At 44.6% G+C, this 10,000-nt stretch overlaps 1 non-coding gene and 1 pseudogene across 1 annotated transcript; both read left to right on the top strand.

The window, feature by feature from the left end:
- The first annotated feature begins 8,104 nt into the window (after positions 1-8,104).
- On the top strand, positions 8,105-8,260 carry LOC120109825 (5.8S ribosomal RNA). Its single transcript, XR_005510587.1, has one exon. It is a non-coding gene; the product is annotated as a 5.8S ribosomal RNA (ribosomal RNA).
- A 269-nt stretch (positions 8,261-8,529) lies between these two features.
- LOC120109826 (25S ribosomal RNA) overlaps positions 8,530-10,000 on the top strand; it is a 4,215-nt pseudogene continuing 2,744 nt past the window's right edge.

Genomic DNA, 10,000 nt, shown 5'->3' with positions numbered 1-10,000 from the left:
TGATGATCCATTGATCAGGAGCATTTAGAAATTAATCACCAATGATACATGGCTCAAATTCTCAACTCTTGAGAATATGTATCATCATCTTATTAATTTCTTGGACGATTCATAGACACATAAATAATATGAATGAAAAGATGCCTTTTATTTATTCAATAATAAATGGTCAAGTACAAAATTATGTCCCTAGAAATAACAATGTGTCAGCCAGATTGGCTTCTAGGGCATACATCTAACAATCTCCCACTTGCACTAAAGCCAATCAGTCATATATCTAAGCCCCATCTTCTTAAGGTGGGCTTCAGTCTTTTGCTGACTTAGCTGCTTAGTGAACGGGTCTGCCACGTTATCCGCGGAGTCTACTCTCTGCACCTTTACATATTTCTTCTCAACATAGTCGCGTATGAGATGGAAGCGCCGCTCTATATGCTTAGACTTCTGATGAGACCTTGGCTCCTTAGCAAGGACTATGGCGCCATTATTATCGCAGTAGAGTGTTATGGCATCTGATGTCATCACGTCCAACTCTGCAATGAATTTTTTGAACCAGAAGCCTTCCTTAGCAGCTTCAGAGGCGGCGATGTATTCAGCTTCCATAGTAGAATCAGCAATGATCGGTTGTTTAGAACTCTTCCAATTCACCGTACCACCATTGCACAAGAACACATATCCAGATGTTGACTTTCTGTCATCGACATCAGTCATGAAGTCTGAATCTGTGTACCCTTCTACCTTTAACTCTGATGATCCTCCAAAAACCAAGAATAAATCTTTAGTTCTTCTTAAGTACTTAAGAATATTCTTCACAGCTGTCCAGTGTTCTTCACCTGGATTCGACTGATATCTGCTTGTGACACTCACAGCAAGAGCTATATCAGGTCGTGTACATAGCATGGCATACATGAGGCTTCCTATTGCCGATGCATAGGGAATCTTGCTCATGCGTTGAATCTCTTCAGATGTGTTGGGGCACATCTTCTTGGAGAGATGAATTCCATGCCTAAGGGGTAAGAGACCCCTCTTGGAGTTTTCCATGCTGAACCTCTTCAGCACCTCCTCTATGTACATCTTCTGTGAAAGGCCAAGCATCCTTTTAGATCTATCTCTATAGACCTTTATTCCCAAAATATAGGATGCTTCCCCAAGGTCTTTCATGGAGAAATCTTTTGACAACCAGACCTTGACCGAGGTTAGCATGGGAATATCATTCCCTATCAGTAGGATGTCGTCCACGTACAGTATGAGAAATACGACAGCGCTCCCACTAACCTTTTTGTAAACACACGGTTTTTCTTCGTTTTTGATGAAATCAAACGTTTTGATTGCGTCATCGAAACGAGTGTTCCAACTCCGAGATGCTTGCTTTAGTCCATAGATGGACCTTTGCAGCTTGCAGACCTTGTGATCTCCATCACTGGAAGTGAAACCCAAAGGTTGTTCCATATAGATATCTTCATCAAGATATCCATTCAGGAAAGCAGTTTTCACATCCATCTGCCAGATTTCATAATCATGAAATGCTGCAATGGCAAGCAATGTTCGGATGGATTTTAGCATGGCTACAGGTGAAAAGGTCTCCTGATAGTCAATGCCTTCGCGCTGACTATACCCTTTCGCCACAAGCCTTGCCTTATAGGTCTCTACCTTTCCATCCGAACCTATTTTCCTTTTGTAGATCCATTTGCATCCAATAGGTACAATACCTTCTGGTGGGTCTACTAAGGTTCAGACTTGGTTGGAATGCATGGAGTCTAACTCTGACTTCATGGCTTCCAGCCACTTCTCGGAATCGATATCAGATATCGCCTCGTTGTAGGTTTTGGGATCCTGTATGTGATCCCTATCTCCCACTAGGAACATTTCCTCGGTATCCTCTTCTAGTATACCTAAGTATCTATCGGGAGGATGGAAGACCCTACTAGATCTACGAGGTGGTCGAGGGACATCATGTACTGGCTCTGTATGAATGGGTTCAATAGGATCCATGACTCGTTGCTTTTCAGAGACTTTCTCTTCAAGCTCAATTTTCCTCCCACTGCCTTTATCAAGGATAAACTGGTTTTCCAAGAAGATGGCATGACGGCTCACAAACACATTGTGATCCTCTGAGATGTAAAAATTGTATCCTAATGACTCTTTAGGATATCCTATAAAACGAGCACTTATGGTCCTAGCCTCTAGTTTGTCCGCCTGTAGTCTCTTGACGTGGGCCGGACATCCCCAAATCTTGAGATGACCCAGACTTGGTTTCCTACCATGTCATATCTTATATGGTGCGGTAGGAATGGACTTTAGAGGGAACTCTATTCAACAAGTAAATAGCTGAAAATAGGGCATCTATCTAAAGAAACAAGGGTAAATCAGTGAAGCTCATCATGGACTGGACCATATCCAATAGGGTCCGATTCCTCCTCTCTGACACTCCATTGAGCTGAGGTGTTCCAGGAGGAGTCCATTATGAAACTATACCATTCTCCTTGAGATAATCACGGAACTCTCCATTAAGGTGTTCACTTCCTCGATTTGATCGAAGAACCTTAATGAGTTTTTGTGCTTATTTTTCTACTTCATATCTAAGCTTTTGAACCTTTCAAAAGTTTCATTTTTGTGTCTCATACACATATCCATACCGTGAGTAATCATCGGTAAAATGAAGTAAAAAATTACAACCCCTAGCCTGCACATCGAATGGGCCACACACATCAGTGTGTACTAGGGTAAGTATTTCAGTGGACCTCCCTGTGTCCTACAAAGGATAATTTGGCCATCTTTCCTTGAAGGCAGAATTCACAAATCAAATATGACTCGAAAGTCAATGAGCCCAAAAGCTCATGTTTCTCCAATTTGTTTATTCTGTCTTCTCCTATATGGCCAAGCCTGAGGTGCCACAAATACTTTAGATTCATCTCATTTTTGGATCTATTAGATCCTATGGTATTCACTGTTTGCTCAGATATATTCACAGATACATCCATATGTATGTGATAGAGACTGTCAATCATAAAACCATGTTGAATCAATTTATTTTTTCAAATAAAAAATCTTTCTGTGCTAAATAAAATACAGAAATCAAATTTCTGCTAGCAATAGGTAACAGTCCCTAAGTATCCTGAGCATAGCTGACAAACCTTCTGAAGGTCTGTCACCCTTCATGTTCTTTATGCTTCCCATGTATGTAGGACAGTTCCTCTTCCAATGGCCGTCCATGATGCAATGGAAACACTTTTCCTTGCAATTGGCCTTTTTCTTGGAACTTCCTTACTTGGTGTTTTCTTAGTCTTCTGCTTCTTCGCAGGCTTCTTCTTCTTCCAAATAGACTCTCTCTTGAAAGTAGAAACCAACTTGACAGCGAAAACGATGCCCCTTGAACTTCTTCAAGGTCCCTAAGTTAGTTACCAATTTATTTAACAATTCTATTTTAGTGCATACAACCTTGTTCATATGGTAGTTTACTATAAACTATTCATATGAAGCTGGAAGGGATTGCGGGATCAAATCCGTTTGCAATTCCTTGTGCATGGTCATGCCAAGCTTCTCAAGCTTCTCTAAGTCCTTTATCATGGTCAAACCATGATCATGGACAGACTGCCCATCGTGCATTTTGGCTTTGAAGAGCCTCTTGGACACTTCAAACCGAGCTGCGTGACTCTGATCACCATACAACTCTTGCAGGTGATTTAATATGTTCCTGGCAGTCTTCATGTTCTCATGCTGGCATTGTAATGCATTGGACATGGATGCCATTGTGCAGCACCCAACTTTATTATCATTGTTCGTCCACTTAACAAGCGTCTTACGCTGATCAGTGATCGGACGGATTGGTAACACGGGGATTCCATGGTCTAGCACATACCCGAATTTCTCACAATTCAAAACTATTTTTGAAATTTGCTGAGCCAATCTTTATAATTGGGTTTGGTCAAACGGTTGTTCTATAGGATATGAGTTAAGAGTCTAGAAGCTGACTTTATAATCCTCAGAGAGTAAAGATTCTAGTTAGACTTTTGTACTTGATCCTAATCTGTTCTAAGGTCTTTTAGAACAAATGTAACTCCCACTATTTTCTCAAATTCCTCACACTCCCCTGGTAGGAAAACGGAAATCCTACACGACTAGGGTTTCTAGTGGGTACTGCGGTCCCACCGATTTACATGCCACCTCACCTAACAGTCATTGGTGACACATAAATTGATGAATGTACAACTCTTGTACAATGCTTCTCAAGCATGTTGCAGTGCAACTTGGTCTCTAAGCCATGAAAACCTCACCTAACAGTTATTGGTTCCATTTCTTAGTTAAGTCAGACCCACCGTATAACCGTAGGAATAAAGTCGTCATTGGGTCCTCACCTAACAGTTATTGGTGCCCAACCCCACCTTTACCCTACAACATCTCATGTCTATAGAGAGGTCTAGCCCCCCGATGCAACTTGACCACTGTGTCCAGCCGAGACAAATCAACATCAGAAAGACCTTAGCAGCTCTACTACAGCAGAAGACCTATTGACTTAATATTGGTTTAATCAGATCTTAGTGTTTGCAACTTGAGCTCTTCATAAGAGGTAATCGAACAATTGGCCAGGTAAGCAGGTGGGAGGCTCCCCTTACTCAGAGAGTAAGGTCCTAATTAAGTAACCACCTTTCATGCTTTCCTAGACACCAATTAGATCAATTAATCTAATATGACTTGCTCATTTCGGTTCACTCTCGACTTGATTGAGGAGGTTTTGATTTAGGTCTCAATTGGGTTTGCTACATCACATGTAAACCTATCTACCCGACTCTCATTCACATCACATGCAAACGGCACATTGCAGGCAGTTATAATCGCAGCAATAATTAAAGCTAAACTTTAAATAGGTGATGATCATGGATTCTAGCTAGGTCGTATTACAAGCACATGCACGTCAATCGATCAACTGGTCTTCAACTCTTGAATTGGTTCCAAGCCTCCTTGATTCGATCCTTGACCAACACTTGATCCAATCGCCATCAACCGCTTAGAGCCCTGCTCATCTCATGCATCATCTTCGACTTGATCGTTGACGTACATCACATCACAGAAATACAACCAGATATAAAATAAAAATAAAAATAAATTACATCTCCCTTTTAGGAGGCATGCAGGCCTCTCAAAACATCAAATAAGATGCATGCAAGCATCTGAAAAATTACATGACATCGCAGATCACATCGCAGGTCATTACATTTGATACCAAAAGGGTTTGAATCCTATGATCATCACCATATGCAACAATTATAATTTTCAGATATGAAAACTAACTGATTATATCATGACATAGGTTGCTGATCATGCTAATCATGATTCTAAACTTTGTAATCTCATTAACAACGCAATTAGAATCATCATTTTATCACATAAAAATCAGCATGCAAAAATCAGCACCCCTGAAAAATCTGCATGCAGAAATTTTCAGCATGCATGATCATTCAATTTTCAGATCTAATAAGCCTTTAGATAATTAATTCTTACCTTAATCTACGAAGCCTAGGCTCTGATACCACTGTTGGGAACCCGCCCATGCCGCTGATATTTCAAAAAAAATCAGATGGCAGCGGAAGAGGCATGTGCGGGATCGACGTTCATCGCATGAACGTTGTTTCATGAACCGTTCGTAGTTAGGCAAGAATTAAAAACTTTTAAAACATTTAGAAGATCAGATCTTCACCTTGTGCGGGTAGATGATCACCGCAAACTGAAGTTCGTGGTTTTAGGATGAAGGTTCGTTTGAAGCCGTTCAAACGTCCGGCCTCTACGGGTATCCACACGAAGCAGAGGACCGATCAAAGCTTTCTCGTCTTCCCGGGGTGCTAGCTCCCTTGCAAAGACTTCTTTTGATGGCTGATCTCCTCTTTTTCAATCAACCCTTCATTGTGCTTGAGAGGAGGAAGAGGAAGAAGCAACCAAGGAAGAAGAACACAGCCCCTGCAGCCTTCTTTCTTTTCCCTGCGTTGGAAGAAGGATTGGAGGAAGAGGAGGCGGACAAGGCTCTCTTCTTTTCTTCTTCTTATTGGCGGCTGAACCAAGGGAAGGGAGAGGGTGGCCACGGCACAAGAGGGAGAGGGTTTCAATGCATTAGGGCGTCAGCCCCCTTGCCCTCTTTTATAGCCATCTAGGGCTCCTACAATCTAGGAGCCCTAGAGTAATTACCTTTCTCTTCTCCCTTCTCCACATGGAAAAGGGAGGGGCATATTCCCCTCCTCATGGTAAACCCTAATCTACATTAAGTAGGGTTTGAAATGCCCTAATGTGGTCAAGTCCTAATCCAATTAGGCTTAGCCCAAGGGTGAACCAATTAGGATCCAATCTAGGTAAGTCCTAATCCAATTAGAACTTAAATCAATTTTGACTCAATTGAACTCTTCAATCCTAATCCAATTAGGAGTCTTATTGATTCATTAGATTAATAATTAATTGTGACTTAAGAAACCCTAATCCAAATTAGGACATATTTAATTTTAGTCCTAATCCAATTAGGACTCTTATTTGAATCCGAAGTCCTAATCCGATTAGGACTCTAGGAATCCTACTCCAAGTAGGAATCCAATTTTGATTCAAAACTCCTAATCTCATTAGGATTGCAGGAATCCTATTCCAAGTAGGAATCCCAGTCCTACTCCAACTAGGATTCCCAGTCCTAATCCAATTAGGACTCTAGGAATCCTACTCGAAGTAGGACTCTTGTTTCAAGTCCAATTAATTAATTCCCTTTCCTTCTTCAACTTCTTATCAATCGAATTGATTACTCGTGATTCATAATCACTTTTCAACCATCGGATCGGTCAATACTTCTAGTGTGTGTGACCCCATAGGTTCTATTCTGACTGGTAGTGAGATATATTGTGATCTCTATCACTATATCATTGAAAACTCCTTTCAATGGGTTGGAACGATTCCAACTCAACTCATTAGGGTTTATCGATCATCGAGATAATCCCTGTGAGTCCCACCATCCACCAGTGACACCTAGCAGCATGTAGTGGCTACCCAGTAGAATAGAATGATGAACCTCTAGGTGCAGTTAACGTGTGATACAGTCCTACTATCGTGGATCCCTACAGGACGGAGGTCATGGACAACTTGTCAAACCCCATCGTCTGTCATATGTCAAGATTTATTCGACTTGAGTTCGATAGTGGAAAACTCTTTTTCCACTTTATATTACTGCCCTGGCCAAGGTCTTAGAACTCAGTCTAACAAATCACATAGGATCACTCCTCTTCTATCAAGGTCGATAGATTCCTTATAGGTGCATACCCTACTCCTACAGTGAACTTACTGCAGCCAATCTACACTGCATGGACCCATATGGCTAGAGACCATGTATGTGTGCAGTCAAACTACAATAACCTCACTGTGAGTAGCCGAAGCACCGCAGGTCAAAGGACCAGTCACACTACTGCAACATCAAGCAAGTCACTGACGAGTGGATAGACATCCAAGTGACTTCTTGTCTTGGTCACGCTCAGTACCCTTGTTCTCTAACAAGCACCTGCACTATCACTTCAGTGTCCCTACACTGTGGACTCAAGTCTCGTCCATCCAGAAGGAAAGTGATCTGTGCACTGATCGGATCGATCACCGTCCTCGTGATGATCCATTGATCAGGAGCATTTAGAAATTAATCACCAATGATACATGGCTCAAATTCTCAACTCTTGAGAATATGTATCATCATCTTATTAATTTCTTGGACGATTCATAGACACATAAATAATATGAATAAAAAGATGCCTTTTATTTATTCAATAATAAATGGTCAAGTACAAAATTATGTCCCTAGAAATAACAATGTGTCAGCCAGATTGGCTTCTAGGGCATACATCTAACAGCCCGGCCGACCAGCTACGTAGACCCCGTCCCCCCTCCCCCCGTCTCGCCCGCCTCGGGGCACGTACGCATGCCCGGCGGGGCCTGGAGGTGCGCCCGCGGCGTGCGGCACGGGGCGGCGGGCGGGCCAAACCCGGCGCGGATGGCGCCAAGGAACAGAGAACGGAGGCGGCGCGCCGCCGCCCGCCCGCCCCATCCCGGGGCCTGGTATACGGATGGCGCCACCATCGACGGCAGCCTTACACGATACGACTCTTGGCAACGGATATCTCGGCTCTCGCATCGATGAAGAACGTAGCGAAATGCGATACCTGGTGTGAATTGCAGAATCCCGCAAGCCATCGAGTCTTTGAACGCAAGTTGCGCCCGAGGCCACCAGGCCGAGGGCACGCTTGCCTGGGCGTCACGCCAAGCGACGCTCCTTTCCCCCGGGCCACGACGGGCTCCTGGGGAGCCGGACGCGGACATGGGACCCCCGCGCCCCCGGTGCGGCGGCCCGAAGAGCGGTCAGCCGGCGGGGACGGACACGGCGGATGGTGGACGCTGATGCGATCCTGTCGCCGTGACGCCGGACCCCAGAGGCGAAGGGCCCCTGCCGCCCCCATCGTGCGCGGCGCCCCGGCCCCCGGCCGGGACGCCGCCCCTCGGATCGCGACCCCAGGTCAGGCGGGGCCACCCGCCGAGCTTAAGCATATCAATAAGTGGAGAAGAAACTTACGAGGATTCTCCTAGTAACGGCGAGCGAACCGGGACCAGCCCAGCTTGAGAATCGGGAGGCCGCGCCTCCCGAATTGTGGTCTGGAGAAGCGTCCTCAGCGACGGACCGAGCCCAAGTCCTCTGAAAAGGGGCGCCGGGGAGGGTGAGAGCCCGTCCGGCCCGGACCCTGCCGCACCACGAGGCGCTGTCGGCGAGTCGGGTTGTTTGGGAATGCAGCCCCAATCGGGTGGTAAATTCCGTCCAAGGCTAAATACGGGCGAGAGACCGATAGCGAACAAGTACCGCGAGGGAAAGATGAAAAGGACTTTGAAAAGAGAGTCAAAGAGTGCTTGAAATTGCCGGGAGGGAAGCGGATGGGGGCCGTGTTATGAACCCGCCCATGCCGCTGATATTTCAAAAATTAAATCAGATGGCAGCGGAAGAGGCATGTGCGGGATCGACGTTCATCGCATGAACGTTGTTTCATGAACCGTTCGTAGTTAGATAAGAATTAAAACTTTTAAAACCTTTAGAGGATCAGATCTTCACCTTGTGCGGGTAGATGATCACCGCAAACTGATGATCGTGGTTTTAGGATGAAGGTTCGTTTGAAGCCGTTCAAACGTCCGGCCTCTACGGGTATCCACACGAAGCAGAGGACCGATCAAAGCTTTCTTGTCTTCCCGGGGTGCTAGCTCCCTTGCAAAGACTTCTTTTGATGGCTGATCTCCTCTCTTTCAATCAACCCTTGATTGTGCTTGAGAGGAGGAAGAAGAAGGATGAAGAAGAGGAAGAAGAAGAATCCCCACGCAGTCTTCTTTCTTTTCCCTGCGTTGGAAGGAAGAAGGGAGGAAGAGGATGCCGCCAACACTTGGAGTTCTTCTTCCCTTGCTTGCGGCTGAAACCAAAGGAGAGGGAGAGGGTGGCCACGGCTCAAGAGGGAGAGGCTTCAATGCTTCTAGGGCGCCGGCCTCATAAGCCCTTTTATAGCCATCAAGGGCTCCTCCAAAGTAGGAGCCCTAGATGACTTTCCAAAAGGGGGGGGCGCCGGCCCCTTCTCTCGTGCCGCACCAATTGATCAAGGATGAGAGGGGCTCATGCTCCTCTTACTTGGTTAACCCAATCCTCTTCCAAAGAGGATTAGGTGCCCTTCTCATGGTTTAGTCCTAGTCTAATTAGGATTAACCAAATTGGGTTCAATCTATGCTAGTCCTAATCCAATTAGGACTTGAATGAACCATGACTCAATTGAACTCTTCAATCCTAATCCAATTAGGAGTCATGTTGATTCATTAGATTAATAATTAATTAGAACTTAAGGAATCCTAATCCAAATTAGGACATATTTAATTTTAGTCCTAATCCAATTAGGACTCTATTTGAATCCGAAGTCCTAATCCGATTAGGACTCTAGGAATCCTACTCCAAGTAGAAATCCAATTTTGATTC

The sequence above is a fragment of the Phoenix dactylifera genome, chromosome 10, assembly GCF_051530095.1.
Source record: "Phoenix dactylifera cultivar Ajwa chromosome 10, Ajwa_hap1_PhDact_Kaust_v1.1, whole genome shotgun sequence".
NCBI classification, from domain to species: Eukaryota; Viridiplantae; Streptophyta; class Magnoliopsida; order Arecales; family Arecaceae; genus Phoenix; species Phoenix dactylifera.
The sequence above is the reverse complement of the archived record's forward strand: the minus strand, read 5'-3'. Positions and strand labels throughout refer to the sequence as shown.